Raw genomic sequence first — 16,688 nt, forward strand, 5'->3', positions numbered from 1 at the left:
AACTTTGCCCGGCGCCGCGACCGCGGGGCCCGCGCAGGGGGCAACTTCACGTTCTGCTGTAAGATTCGGGGGGCCCGCTCACGGGGGCGGCTTCGAATTCGCACTGTCTGGCGACGTCTTGTCTTTGCGCAAATTCGCTTGGCATTTGATTATTCAACGCGGTCCATTTGAATACGCACACTCATGACAGAAGCCGAACGGGCAAATACATCGGTCGTGACAGCACGAATCTAGAATGTTCTACCAAACCTGAACTAATTATGTCTTTCCTGTTTCGGTCATGTCGTTCGCGCTGCCAGAGCAAATAAGCGATAATTATTCCTATAGAAAATTCAGGCTAAGAGAAACGATCCCGTCAGTGAACAATATAATTAGAACACGTATAAGTGAGCTTAAAAAATGACCTTGTTTGAAATACGTCTCATTAGCATTCATATAATCATGGTGCCAGTAGGAGTCGCCAGCAACTTGATGGCACCTAAAAATGCCACAGCAGCAAGATACGGACAGTATATGTGCGGATTAGTTCATTGTATCGCCAGCTCCCCAGCATTACACACGCGACCGCGTCGATCTGCACAAGCCCTCGCTTTTTAAAACGTTTTCAAAGTGGCCAATCGTACGATTCAGCTTGCTTGCCTGAGTTTCTCTATCATTGCGTTTTAAGATGCTGGAAAAGTGGGCATCTGGATCCGTGGTGGAACAGGGTCCTACAATGTCAAGGGAACCATGACTACAATAATAAGATAACGCAAGCTGCACCAGGGTGACACACAATGCACTTGGTCGATCCTTTTACGTCCGAGATTTGTGGTAACGTTTGTGGGCATCACAAACGGGTATGCGCCCCAGGCATTGCGTACATCCCACTACTCACCACTGGTCCACTGAAAATAAAGGCAGCAGCTTGCCTAACAAACGGGTATGTGCATGTGCCACAGAAATCTGTGCACCCGATCAGGAAACTATCATCATCAGAAATGCGTACGTGCCACAGAAATTGCGTAAATCCCACTGCACACAACATCCACTAAAAAAGGAAGAGGGCAACAGTTAGCCCGACAAATGGCGTGCGCGTTACCACAGTAAGACCACGGTCACGTGATACTTCGTGGTTATGAAAGGTGATGGCTATACTACCACCTCAAAGCTTAACAGACTGTTTAATAAAGAGCTGTGACACAACACATCGGAGCATCTTAGGGGAAGGCTTCTATGTAAACCAGTTTATAAGAGTCGTATGGTCAAGGTGCAATAAAACTACACTACCACCTGAAAGCTTAACAAATAGTATTTAGTAAAGAGCAGTGATGCAACATAGCCGAAAGACTTGCAAAACATAGAAATGTGTTAGAATAGAAACATAGACCAGCTTCGCTGCTTCGTCGGTGTCCGCGAAGCAGAGCTGGTTGAATTTTTTTCCCGTAGTGCGCGTTGCTCTATAAAACTCAATGTTGTACATTAAGTTTATCACTAAAGTCTAGCTTCGCGCTTCTATTACTTTGACGAGTCTTCCCTCCCAAGCAGCCGCGTCGTCCAACTCTTCACTGTATCGTACTGCATAACGTATGGAATTGCACAGCGCGGAATACAGGACGGCACACTTGAAGAAGCACACGGACAGCGTGTGCTTCTTCAAGTGTTTCGTCCTGTGTTTCGCGCTGTGCAATTCCATACGTTATGAATCAAGACCAACTAACCCGACACTCCGTTTTTTTTATCATACTGCATCTTACGTTTACAACACCCCCGTTTCATATGCTATAAGTTTCCTTTCATTGTAAACTTATTTCTTTGAGAGCTCGCAAAAGGTCCTTGAAAGTTATTTGCACCTATCGGTAAGCGAGGCTTCTTCTTAGGGTGCTTTGTGGGCGTTAACGCTGAACCTTCTTGCCAAGAGTTACTAAAGCCCTCCCAGTATGCTACATTAATTTCCTTACTAGCGATTAAATTGTTTTCTTATTTTACTCCTTGGTTTCTTTATCGCGATGTGTTTCCCTCATTGTAAATTATATTAGAAGTGACTTGAAGCTACCTGTCAGTACAGCCAGCACCCTTCATCTAATTATTATTTATTGCTCACAATCGGCTTTCGCCTTTCTCCCACCCGAATTTTCGCTTAAAGTACTTACCTCTCTTCTCGGCGTTTTACGTTGTGACCCCACTGATTGGAGTAAATAGGCCGTAATAGGCGCGGCTGTGCTCTGACTCGTGAATTTCCGTGCAGTGTTATGAATATTGACGAATGACCTGACTGAAGCCGCAACAATCAAAGGCGTGAGCCACCTTCAGGCATGTTCACTATCCTCAACTATTCCCAGCCACACTTCATTTTCAGCAGCAGATATATGCAACAGGAGGAGTTTAGCGGGCGTACGTATTTCTGCTTTCCTGATCCTGCTTCGCTGTTGTATTAAGGCAGCTTTGCTCAGTGATGCACCATTTTGAGGAACCGGGCCTTCCGTCGACATTTCGTTTCTCTTTATTTATTAGCATGAGTTAGCTTCCTCCTCGTCTGGCTGTCAGCCGTTGTCCTTGTCACGCGGTCGGAATTTTCGCTGTCGGTGCTAGGAAAGCTCATCGGTTCCGTTGAGCGAGTGCAGTTAACCTTGGGCTATTAGCTTTTCGCCTACGGGTCTTTTTCTTTTCAATGCTTCGAATCGGTAAACGCATTTCGCTGAGCACCTTTCCAATCATTCCGCCGTGATTTAATCTAAGTAAAATTACATAAAAAGTTTGCAGAACGTCATAGCCTGCGCAGTGAACTAAAACGTCAAGCGCCCCTACCACTTCGTTTTTGTTGGGCTTGGTCTCAGAGGAAAGAGGATCGGCGCATCTTCGTGTAGGCGATGGCGACGTGTTTTGCGCCTATAGAGGTTGGCAGAGGGCGCTTTTGTAAAAGGCAAGGAACGTTTACACATATTCTGATGAAATCGCAGGAACTCCATAAAAGGGTATTAAATGTAATGAACTTACAGTCAGAGAACGCAGATTAATTAGCACTGAGTATGACGAAGAAGCTAGCGTTTAAATAAATAAACTTATACTTGTTTACTTTCTTAAATGAAAACCATGAAGTCGTACAAACTAGCCCCCACAGAAGCTTTTGCTTTCCCAAATCACTTCGTCCATTAACTGCTTTTGAATTCATGAACACCGTGTCGTACTTAACGTGAGCCTTTTATTTGTAGGAACCGTCGGTGTGCCTCGGGCGAGTGCAACTAACACAGGGCAAACAAAATACCGTATTTACTTCAATAAATTCATAATTGTGTCTACATTTAAATGTTTTGGTATGGTGTTGAAAATGAATTATAGGCACAACCGAGGTGTCTAGTTCATATATACTCGGACATACATAAAAATGAATATATTTGAGTACCACGCTTCTATTCCGTACGTCCATAACAACATTTATGGACGAAAGCTACAGATCAAAGAATTGATATTTATTGATTTTGCTCCTCAGGCACAGAGTTCAGCCGCTGTTGGTATGCTCGTGACGGAGAGCACGCATCTTCTAAAGGCTTGAATATAACCACAGCAATAAAAGACCGTCAGTGCAGCTGGCATTGCAACGGACACCCTGTAGCGACTTCGCTGCGCAGACTGTTTTCGACTTCACATATTCTATATTCAGCTCCTCGTTTTTTCTTTGTCTGCTATGTACTTCAGAGAACCAACCAGCCACCTTGCTCAACGGTATGTGTGGAAGTCGATATGTTTTTGTTGCTAGTCACCTAATAGAAACCTATTGCCCTCACTCCAGAGGCCTTTAGCGGGCCTTCTATGTCATTCATCTTACGAGGCGTTGGCCGACATCAAACAATGTAAGAACACGTCTGCCGCACCGTTTCGGATGGCGATAACGAGAGCGGTGTTACAATACACGATGCACGGGACGTTAGTCATTGAGCCAATCGACTGAAGGCACACTTTCCCGGCGATATCAATGCGTTCCATCTGTAGCTCATTTCCAGCTGTTCCACGCATTGCGTTTTGACGTGCTCGCCCTCTGCGGCGTTGTTGGGAGGACTGAGATTGCAACATATCCTTGGAATGGGCATACACGCATGCCTTGAATTGCAGCGAGTACCATTTAAACCTAAGTCTGCGCAGCCGAGATTCCAAGCTGGCTTGGCCAAGAAACTGTGGCATGAATATGGCTTGGTGGGCTAGTTGGTATTGCATCTTAAAGGCTACAGCGCACAAAGACGGACGCCTCGTCCTGTGTTTTCTTCTGTTGTCCCCGTTTTTGTGCGCTGTAGCCTTTAAAATGTGGCATGATGTTTCCTAGATGAATAGAACGACAGAAAATTAATGCCTGCAAGATGCGTAAGTACCGCTTCACAGAACCAATAAATGTCGCTCAAGTAAACAAAAACGGTTACGTTATAGGTAATAGAGATTTCTTAGTTGATCGAATGATCAGATCAAAGAACTGCCCTGCAAAGTGGTGAGGTTGGCCCGGATCCCACGTAGGCCTCGATCGAGGGTTGCTTGCCCTTGGCGGTTTGCTCATAGGGCGGCAACAGGGGCTAGGTGGTATGTATTCATTCTTGTAATGCGCTACCTGTGTCCACCGGTAGCGCATTACAAGAATGAATTGCTCAGCTCGCTAGACGGGCCAGAGTTCATGCTCCAGATTCGAGCTGAGCAACGTAGACTTCCGGTGCGCGCGGAGGCTGTCGTTGTTTGAGGCAGCATCGCTCTTGTCATGTATTACACCTCGATGACGCAGTTACACCATGGCCTCCAAGATTGCGATCCGGTGCACATTCTCGGAGGTCATGGTTAAAGCGTCACGACACCAGCGAAAAACACTGGACGCGCTAGCATCGTGGAGTCGCCCTAGATGCAGTTAAATACTTAGCATTCGCTTCCTGCTAGCACGTGACGGCTCGTTGTCGAAGTAGTTCAGCTACCATATGCACCAACAGTGTTTCGCCGTCGACTTCGAGTGCGATAGCACCGACTAATAAAAATACAGCAGTATGCGCTACAAAGAGGCAGCAATACCGACGGGAGAATGTCGTGCCTTGGTGGAGCGAGACAGAGGCCTGCGGGACCTGGAACGCCTGCGCGTTTTCGCGGTTCGAGCTACGAAACTCTGCCTCCCGTGTTTCTGAAGCGCAGTGTAGGGGCGTACGCATGAGCGCAGGCGTAGGTCACCCTATTACTCGGGAGCGCATACCGTGTCGTTTCCCTCCTTAACTGACGACGCCTTGAAAAAGTGCATATCGAGTGTCAGTGTTTATTACGTGCTGGTTGGTGTCATCTTTGTGCTGAATTCACGATACGCTGTGTAAAGGCATATCTTGAAAACTTCAGCTACCACGACGGTTAATTCGTGATCATGGGCGTGAGACGATGCGATGGAGATGTGCGACAAGGCGTCAACCTGAGTGAATCCACCTCAAATGGTTCGATAGCTGCCAAACGCCAATAGACATTGTACAAGCTCTCACATATCACTACGGAATTAGTACTACTTCGGTGAAGACACGTTTTACTTTCGTGTTATACCGATTCCTATAACGGAGAGATCAACCATGTTTTTTTATTGCCGTTGTGGCCTGCCTTTCTGTTTGTCTGTGCTACGTGACAATATTGCCGCAATCACTTGCCATCTTTATCGCTTTGCTTGTGACGCACGTGGCTAGTGTGTATCTGCGCTCCATCATGAACGCGTGATCCATGAACTTATCTTCGTGCCGCGTTTTATCGGAAAACGCCCCTCGCCCATAAGCTGTGTGCAACCGTGGGCACCGGTGTAGTAGTTCGCCATCTGTACGGCGGTTCACTTGTGTTCTTTCGGGCGCAGGTCAGCCCAGTGAAATAAAGGATTGTTGCGGCTTGCTCCTGATCCTGTCGTGCACGTTCCTTCATCGTCGCGGCTACGTGACAACTGGTGGAGGTGCTGGGTGTGCACCAGGTCCCTGAGCCGACAGCTACACGGAAGGACGAGGCCCCCAAAAGCAGCGACGCGACTCGCAGTAGCCGCCGCCTACAAGGGTTGCCACCGGAACCCGGAACACTACCGGAGTGCACTCGACAGAAAAAAGAAGACTCGACGTCAACCATGAGCCTACCAGCTGCGCCCACCCCTGTCATCTTACAACAGCCTCGAGTGCCTCCAGCCTTCCACGGCTCGCCCGTAGAAGATGCGGAAGATTGGCTCGACCAATTCACTCGGGTGGCTTCACTAAACAATTGGGATGACGAGATGAAGCTGCGTCACGTTTTCTTCGCACTCGACGGCCCCGCTAAAACGTGGTTTGAAAACCACGAGGCCTCTTTGACGACGTGGAAGGTGTTCAAGACTGATTTCTTGACGACGTTTACCAACATGCTGCGCAAAGAAAGGGCTGAAATTTTGCTACAATCGAGGATCCAAAAGCCTAACGAAACTGTGCCTATATACGTCGAGGAAATGAAGCTCCTCATCCGCCGTGTGGATCCAAACATGGCAGAGGAAAAACAGGTTGGGCTTCTAATGCGAGGAGTAAAAGAGTCCCTTTTCGCTGGCTTAGTTCGCAACCCGCCGAAAACCGTTGCCGAGTTCACGCAAGAGGCATCCACCATTGAGAAGACCTTAGATTCCCGGAACCGCCAGTACAACCGTACAGCGCACATAGCTTCCATGGACCCTCAAGCAACGTTTGCAAGTACCAGCAACTTGCGCGAAATAATACGCGAAGTCGTCCGCGAGGAGCTGCGGCTACTTATACCATCACCCTCGCAGCCTCCGGAAGCGTCACTCACGGATGTCATACGCGACGAAGTTCGCATTGCTTTGGGTGTTTCTCGGACGGCGACTCCATGTCAAGACAACCAGGGAATAAGTTACGCTGCCGCGGTACGCAGCCCAAGAGGTCCCGCCAACATGCGCCGTGAGCATTACGAACCACCCCAGCGATCGCCATCACCCGTCCACTCACCTGCTTTTTTGGAAGCGCCGCGAAAAGCAGACCTCTGGAGAACTCCCGACCAACAACGCCCACTATGCTTTCACTGCGGTGAGCCAGGCCACATCCTCAGATACTGCCCTTACAAACGTATGGGACTTCGTGGTTTTGCCCTCAACGCACCACGACCGCGACCCGGACAGCGACCACGTGAAGTTGAAGACTACTTGCGCCGTGCCGAGTATCCGCCCACCAGTCCATCACGATCACCATCACCGCCATACAGCCGCTACACATCGCCGGGCCGTGGCAACGCGGCGGCAGCGCGAGGAAGGTCCCCGAGCCCTCGTAGGGGAAACTGAGTAAAGCAGCCTTTGGAGGCGAGGTTGCTTGCGGGCGAATGGACGAAGAACCTCCACTGACCATACCGCACGACGACGGCGCCCCGACGGAGACACCACGGCTGCTACGACGACACTTCGCACTAAGCTCGACGGCACGGCCCAACCGCACTTGCAGCACTCGCAGAAGCCGTGATTCGACACCAAGACTGACGTCCAACTCGAGATCTAGAGTCTCTGACCTAGACGTACTCATAGACGGCCGTAGTGTAACAGCACTTATCGACACAGGAGCCGACTTTTCTGTAATAAGCGGAGCTTTCGCAGAGCAACTAAAGAAGGTAACGACTAGGTGGGATGGTCCCGTGATCCGCACAGCCGGAGGCCATCTCGTGTTGCCAACGGGACGATGCACAGCACGAGTGACTGTCAGTGGACGTACTTACCCAGCGTGCTTCATAGTCCTGCAGCAGTGTTTCCGCGATGTCATCTTGGGCATGGATTTCCTGACCGAACATCGAGCAATCATCGACCTTCAATCAAGACAGATCAGACTTTCCACGGGCCAAGCCATTCAGTCGAAGACAACCCTAGGGCATCATGCCATTCTGAGTGTTCTAGATGAAGAAGTAAGCATCCCACCAAGGTCAAGCGTCATAATACCAGTGGTTACAGGCAACTCAGAGGATGTTGAAGGCGTGATCGAGGGAAACACGCAGTTCCTCTTAGACCGACAGCTTGGCGTCGCCAGAGGCATCGCTTACTTCAAGAATGGACAAGCTGACGTGCTCCTAACCAACTTCGGCAGGAAACACCGACATCTCAACAAAGGCACCACGATTGGCTTCTTAGAAGAAGTAGGGGACATTCCAGGCACGTTCGCCATCTCCGACCAATCCCACCAAGACTCGTCAATGCAAAACCAGCCGCCTGCGTTCGACATCAACCCTGAGCTTCCCAGCGACAGACAAAATCAGATCCGCATTCTCCTAGAAAGCTACGGTCACTGTTTCGCAACCTCGTCCAAGGTGCCGAAAACACCAATTGCCAAGCATCGGATCATAACCAGCGAGCACGCCCGACCTCTCCGCCAAAGCCCGTACCGTGTGTCGCCGCGAGAGCGTGAAGCAATTCGGAAACAAGTGGACGAAATGCTTCGCGATGACGTCATTCAACTTTCGAAAAGCCCTTGGGCAGCACCAGTCGTTCTCGTCAAGAAAAAAGACGGAAGCCTCCGGTTCTGCGTCGACTATCGCAGGCTAAACAACATAACGAAGAAAGATGTCTACCCGCTCGCAAGGATAGACGACACCCTAGACCGACTTTGTCATGCCAAGTACTTCTCGTCCATGGACCTCAAAAGCGGATATTGACAGATTGAAATCGACGAAAGGGACAGAGAAAAGACGGCTTTCATCACTCCGGACGGGTTATTCGAGTTTAAGGTCATGCCATTTGGGCTTTGTTCCGCACTGGAAACGTTTCAACGAGTAATGGACACGGTGTTGGCAGGCCTGAAATGGCAAACCTGCCTCGTGTATCTCGACGACGTCGTAGTCTTTGCGGCAACCTTTGACGAACACATGCGAAGACTGAGGGCCGTACTCAATGCAATCAAGTCTTCAGGACTTACCCTAAAGCCTGAGAAGTGCCGCTTTGCATATCATGAGCTGTTATTTCTTGGCCATATCATCAGCCCGGACGGTGTACGACCCGACCCCCAGAAGACGTCCGCTATCGAGCATTTTCCACGGCCGACAGACAAGAAAGCCGTACGAAGGTTCCTTGGCTTGTGTGCTTACTACAGAAGGTTTGTGAGGAATTTTTCATGCATAGCTGAACCTTTGACGAAGCTAACAAAGGCTGATGCAACATTTCAATGGGAAGCGCCGCAAGAAGAAGCCTTTAAGGAACTCCAGCGTCGTTTACAGTCCCCTCCCATCCTTTCACACTTCGACGAAGACGCCCAAACCGAAATTCATACCGACGCAAGCAGCGTGGGCATAGGCGCGGTCCTTGTTCAGAAAAGCAACGGGTTCGAGAAAGTGATCGCATACGCTAGCCGTTCGCTGTCGAAGGCGGAGAGTAACTATTCAACTACTGAGAAGGAGTGCCTCGCAATCATTTGGGCGACATCGAAATTCCGTCTTTACATTTACGGGAGACCATTCAAGGTTGTGAGTGACCATCACGCCCTCTGCTGGCTTGCAAATTTGAAAGATCCCTCCGGCCGCCTCGCTCGATGGAGTCTCCGTCTCCAGGAATTTGATGTCACCGTAACATACAAGTCTGGGAGGAAGCATTCGGACGCAGACTGCTTGTCAAGGGCCCCTGTCGATGAACCCCCAAAGAACGACGACGACGATGACAGCTTCCTTGGATCTATCAGTGGCAGCACTTTTGCGCAACAGCAACGCGCGGACCCTGACCTCAAGCGTCTCCATGAATACCTGGAAGGCAAAACTTCATCACCCCCTGCATCATTTAAGCGGGGACTCTCATCCTTCTGTTTTCAAAACGGCATCATCGCAAAAAAGAACTTTGCGCCCAACAAGACTACGTATCTCACTGTCGTTCCCAGCAACCTTCGCGAAGAAATTCTACAGGCTTCCCACGACGAACCGACTGCTGGACACCTTGGATATGCGCGCACTCTTCGCCGAATCCAAGAGAAATTCTACTGGCCACGACTGCCCACCGACGTCGCGCGGTACGTAAAGACTTGCCGTGAATGCCAACGAAGAAAGAGGCCACCGACCAGGCCAGCCGGACTGCTGAACCCCATACCACCCCCAGCAAAGCCTTTCCAACAGATTGGAATGGACCTTCTCGGTCCCTTTCCGACATCAACTTCTGGCAATAGAATGATAATCGTAGCAACTGACTACCTCACCCGTTATGCCGAAGCAAAAGCCCTGCCGAACGGAACAGCAGAGGAGGTCGCAAAGTTTTTTGTTAACTGCATCCTGTTGCGACACGGTGCCCCCGAGGTCCTCATCACGGACAGGGGAACAGCGTTCACGGCAGAGCTAATGCAAGCTATCCTGCACCACAGTCAGACCAGCCACCGGAAGACTACTGCGTATCATCCGCAGACAAACGGCCTCGTGGAACGACTGAACAAAACTATCGCTGACATGCTTGCCATGTATGTCGATGCAGAACACAAAACCTGGGACAGCATCCTTTCATTCGTCGTATTTGCCTATAACACTGCAATACAAGAGACTACACGCATGACACCTTTTAGCCTCGTCTACGGCAGAGAGGCAGCTACAACGTTGGACGCCATGCTCCCAGATGTCACAGAAGAGAACCACGACGTCGCCACCTACCTTCAACGTGCAGAACAAGCCCGACAACTTGCACGTATGCGGATTAAGGAACAGCAGTTCATCGACGCTCGACGCTACAACTTACGCCGCCGCCATACGGAATACAAACCCGGTGACCGTGTGTGGATTTGGACCCCCATTCGCCGCCGAGGACTCAGCGAAAAGTTGTTGTGCCGTTATTTTGGACCTTACAAGGTCGTACGTCGTGTTAGTGAACTGGACTATGAAGTTGTCCCCGATGGCGCGACGATACCGCAACGGCGTCGCGCTTACCCAGAACTTGTGCATGTCGTCTGCCTTAAACCTTATTACATGCGGTAATAGACCTTACGGTTTGCAATGTCAAGTGCGAATTTTGATCTTCCTTTTGTTCTCGTGTGTTCGTATGTATGACACTGTTCTCGGTTTTCAATGTTTGCTCTTTTTAAGCATCGGGACGATGCTTATTTAAAAGGGGAGTAATGCCGCAATCACTTGCCATCTTTATCGCTTTGCTTGTGACGCACGTGGCTAGTGTGTATCTGCGCTCCATCATGAACGCGTGATCCATGAACTTATCTTCGTGCCGCGTTTTATCGGAAAACGCCCCTCGCCCATAAGCTGTGTGCAACCGTGGGCACCGGTGTAGTAGTTCGCCATCTGTACGGCGGTTCACTTGTGTTCTTTCGGGCGCAGGTCAGCCCAGTGAAATAAAGGATTGTTGCGGCTTCCTCCTGATCCTGTCGTGCACGTTCCTTCATCGTCGCGGCTACGTGACAATATCAACGGAGGTGCGGGAGCGTGGATCGAACAGAGCGTGGGACGATGTCTTGGGCGAACGATCATTAAGTGTTACTCGAAATCCGAACTTACTCCAGTGACGTCGGCGCCGTGAGTCGAAAAATATTCTGGATTTAGGGGTAAATCTATTGGTCCATAGAGTTTCATACAATACCCTAGAGAGGAAACTGGCGCTGCGATCGTTCAACCACCATGGGAATTATGGTGGCTAGAGGGGGAGGTGTCAGCATCGGCCGGGCTGCGCCGTGCAAGCCGGTGAAGCACATTTTCATGACGCCGACAGGTGGCGCGCTCGTCGTCTCCGAGATGCCTAGAGCGAGGTCTGGCGAAGTGGTCTCGTGGATTCTCTCCGGCAAAGTGCGTGTTATGTCACCTGTTGCTTCGCCTGCTCGGCTTTTGTTTGTGCGTATTGGTGCCTGATGGCCAAATGCGTTGCCGTAGCCACCGGCGCTTCGCGGGAAAGCGGAATTTCCTAGTCAGCGAACGCGTCTATGGCACGCTGTCTACTAAAGCGAGAAACGCATGTTGCGTTTTTCGCGACCGAGAAACGTACGTATGTCGCGGTTTTTGCAAGCGAGAAAAGCACGTCACGTTTTTCGAGACCGATAAACGTATGCCGCATTGTTCGCGAGCGACAAACGCATTTCGCGTTTTCTCGCGAGCGAAAACGATAATTGTGCAGCGAACGCCGGTGTTGCTGCCGATCTCGTCAGCGCACAACATTTTCTGTCGTGAAGTTGTGTCGTTCCGTCGATAGATTATCCGTCGCCGTCACCGGACCAGAGGACGCGTGCCTTGGTTACTTTATGTGATCGACCGAGCGTCGCAAGAAAGCCGAAAAGCGTCCGCTACATTGCGCCGACGGCTCACCTGCGAGTTTGTTGTTTTCATGTGCTGACGCTACGTGATGGCAAAACTGCAGAGACAGCAGAGACATTGTTTCGCCCCTGGATCCACTACGGGATACGTCTCGGACAGGAAAACAAGGTAGAAATTAAGGTCTCTCTCATCGCAGTTATCGTGCGCCGATGGTGAACGTCGACCGCCAGGGTTGGGAACGTTCCGTTCCACGAGCTGATAAGCCGCTGGAGAAGAACAGCGTTGTCTGTGAACTTCACTTCGACAAGAGGTTTATATTTCGCAGCTACACACATGTGATCAACGGTGACACAGTGGAAATTCCCCGTGGTCGCCCTTCCCTAACACCAGATGCGGTTCCAGCTTTATTCCCCAACGTCGCTGCGTACCTTTCCAAGAAGTTGCCAGCGAAACGGGGGGCAATAGCCCCCGCAAACGACCACCCACTGCATAAGCCGAGGTGCTGTGCTTTCCAATCGTTACACTCCACACAAAGCTTCAGCAGTACGAAGCAATTACCAAAGCTATTGTTGGGCCAGCTTCATTGATATGTTTGCCTAATCTCGAAAATTATTTGGTTATATGGTGCGCCGTAAGAAGTCGTGAACGGAAAACGCGCCTCGCGTCCGTACCAAGCGCGCGGATGATATCTCGGAGCCGACAGACGCGCCCATGCGGCGGCGCTGCTGTCGGCACCGAGATGCCTCCCGCGCCGTCGCATCGTCATGAAAAAATGCTTCGTCTCCGGCGCGCCGTTGCTCACACCTCTCCCTCTAGCCACCATAATGGGAATGATGGGAAGTACAGGCTTCGGATTGGATAGCGTTAGCTAGCGAACTGTCTACGGACCTTTTCCTACAGCTTCAGTTTCGTTCTTTGCGAGGCGTAAGTAGTACGGGGGTTTCAAAGCACTCAAGCAGCGCCTTTGTTGATCAAAGAGGCTGAAGACCACTAGACCTCTTGGTTTGCTGCGACGCTACAGCTTTACAGGTTGTATATGACAGTTTTAGCAAAGCGTCGTGCACTCACCGCTGCGCACAGATGTAGCGTCCCATGTCAGTGCAGCAAACTGCATCGAGTTCACGTTTGTTTGATAAGCGCGTCTTACCAAAATTCGTTCAAATCAGCTTCAAAACGACGGCGAAGCTAAGTAGACGCGACGTCGCGCTCCTCTGACTCGACTTCACAACAAAACGAGAGATGCGTTGGAGGCAGACCACTTGAACCGACGCACCTGGCATCGCAGCAGACGATACGTTAAGTGTTTCTCACTCAATACAGTACTGTTATTTCCATAAATAGATAATGCGTACTTTCGAGGGAAAAACAAGCGTGTTTCTTTTCAAGTGTTGTACAAAAATAATTCATTATTTGGTGATGCCAAATCTGGAACACAATTGCAGAGCAATGCATACCCTGGTGGTAGATCTTGTCCAGGTTTCAGTTCCATCTCACGGTCACGCAAACTTTTTGCAATAGGTTTTGCGTACAAAAGAATGAAGCAAGTTTTAATTGGAATTAACTTCATATCACTTTGCTTTACACTCGGCAAACAAGCATTGCGGATCTCAAGAACCTAATCCATCCAAAGCAAATCCGAAACCTGTACTTCCCATCATTCCCATGGTGGTTGAAGCGCGTCTCAAGGAGCCTGCGTACACACTAGCGCCAGATTCCCCTCTAGGTAATATTGTAAGAAACTCTATGAATTGGTCCAATTAGTAAGGCCGTACTACAGAGAAGCTCGGGAGATTAGGTGCGCTTTTTAGTGAACCTAAACGTGTGTTTCTGCGAAAGGTGGTGGTTGTGGGTGCGTTTCATTCACGAAATTCGGAAGCTGAAGTCGCTTGAGCCCGTTGCTCGCAGCTCGAAGACAAGTGTTTATCTCTTCCTCCCTTCTACTTAACGCAGACCTTGTTTCTTCGGGTTAATCTAATTTCACATTTTGGAAACAAATCGCCGGCCAACGTCACAGTAAAGTAAGTATTCTGATAGCAGTAGTCAGTCTCTAACAGCCTGCGTTTGAGTGCCTCTTTTCAAGCTTTGCCAATATAATGCTGGCATTGTGATAATACTACCATAATTACACGGATGCGCAAGGTGATTTCTCGCCGCTGTCGTGATTTTATGGTATCTGCGCGCATGCGCGGTCCGCACGCAGAAGATCTTGCTTTCGTCGATTTTATCTGGTGCACCACTGAAACGCGACACCTCATACATCGATGGCATTGCTTCTCTTCATGCCAGTTTTTGCAGACGCCTTCTACTCAATGATAAAAACATTGATCTGTCATTGCAACGCTTCCCCATTGGGCTTAAATGTCTCTCACGCCTTGAAACTCAAGAACTGTATAGGCGTTTTGTTCCAAATGAAACTTTTAATAAAGATAAATACTATCTGAGGCTTCATGTGTCGAAGACCGGGGTATACTAGTATAAGACACGCCTGGGAAATTACGGAACAGTTTCGACCACCCTGGATTCTTTAACGTCCGCCTATTTTAAGTTGACGCGTGTAAACGAACTGAGTTAATCGAGAAGCGAGGCGCCTATGCTTCTGAGATACAACGGTGAGTGAATGGTTTTGACGTCTCCGGCTTATTTGCTTTTGAAGGTCGCTGAATGAAATTTGGGTGAGTGCCGTTGGTATATAGCTTTCAGTGGCACAATATTGCGAGAGAAGCTGATAAAGCTCAAGGTAAAACGTACGACAGGCATAAACTATAATCATAAACAGGTATATATTCTACAGAAATTGGGTAAATATCACTACGCTCAGCTGGTCCACTAAAAATGAAGGCAACAGTTAACCCAAGAAATGGCTGCGAAGCGACGGGGGCGAGCTGAATACCCCGAGTACGTACAACGAGAGAATACTAGGCAACGGGAAAGGCAACGGCCACTGCGAGAAGACCCCGAAGTGATAGAAGGCCTACGCCAACGACGACGTTCCCGTAGATCTACAAGAGGTGCGAACGCTCGATTTCAGCGCGAGTTTCTGTCTGTGGAGTTTTTACATCCGCGTGGTGTCTGTGACTATCTGTGGTTTAACTCGAACGTCTCTGCGCTGAAAATCGACCTAAAAACCTAGCATCACCTAGCTGAAGCCTAGCAACAACATAGAAGCAACCTAGAAACAGTCTAGCATTACCTAACCCAACCTAACCTAGAATCAATCAGATCATACTTCAGAATCGTCCGGTTTCGCATCTTCAAGCCTTGCACACTTAGCGCAAGCTTCACCACCTTTTTGTTAATACGTGATCTCCAGCTGTGTTCGAAATTTCTGTTCGCTTTGTTCGAAAGAACAACAATGGAAGAGGCAGATGGCAGGTATTTGGGTAAATACGTGTCATTTATTACGACGTCTACGCCAAGGCAGTAAATTACGCGCCCATTTTGCTACCAGAAGAACGAGGAATGGCGACTGAGGAAATCAATGAAGAAAGAATTGGATGTGCCAAGTACCAACGGCAATCTCTTGAAACTTCTGCGTAGCTTTAACTACCGCCGCCTGATCTATCCAGATACGACACAAATGAAGGCTTCTTGAGTTTGCTCGCGCATCACTTGTTTTTCTGTTTATTTATTCCTTTGATTCTCCTTTCTCCAGTATAATACTGCAAGCAAAACGCAGCCTGGTTAGCCTCCCTTTCTTTCCGTTTCTCTTTTTCTCCATGTCCCTTCTCCTTCTTCGGTGCGTTCATTTCAGGGGCACTTGGTGAGACGGAGTGAAGCTCTGTTGCCGAGCTTCCGTGAGTTCGCCAACGTAGCCGTTTCAGTCCGGTTAACTACCGTCACCACCGCAAACCTGAACGATCGCCATTTTCGGCACTTCTCCATAATCCGATCCGAAACTCTTCCAGAAACCCTCTCGTTACTATCGTCACTGCTAATGCAATTAACTCTGAAGCAACGTAGTTACGCACCCCATTTCCACCGCCGTATCGCAGCACATGCTTTGGAGTAAGTGTGACATTATGTTGTTTACTCTATTACTTAAACAAAGCATCCCGATACTCTGTAACAACACCACACAGTACTTACCGACCAAATTTGCCGGAGAGGTGGTTATATGTGAACAAACATACGGACGGACAAGCGTGCCGCAAGCTCGATGAAGTTACACTAGAATCAGTTCTCGCATTTACATATGCGGTAAAATTAATGAATGAATGAACCTTTGAATTAATGAGATACAAGACGGCAACAGTTCTTGGAGCGTGACGCGTTCCTTAAGCCTCGAATTTTGCGGCGAATGGTATAGGCTTGTGCGACTACATTCGGACATATTTAGGCGCGAGATACAGCCAGCACTCCACGTAGACTTTAAGGTATGTTAAGCGGCATATAGTTCGTGACTTCAATGTTTGAGCCGCGTTGAGACTCAATTATTATCCACGTGCTTGTTGCCGTTGTGCTCGGAAATCCAAATTGTAAAGCACACGCGAAACGTCCGGGAACGG

Source organism: Rhipicephalus sanguineus, chromosome 11 (genome assembly GCF_013339695.2).
Source record: "Rhipicephalus sanguineus isolate Rsan-2018 chromosome 11, BIME_Rsan_1.4, whole genome shotgun sequence".
NCBI classification, from domain to species: Eukaryota; Metazoa; Arthropoda; class Arachnida; order Ixodida; family Ixodidae; genus Rhipicephalus; species Rhipicephalus sanguineus.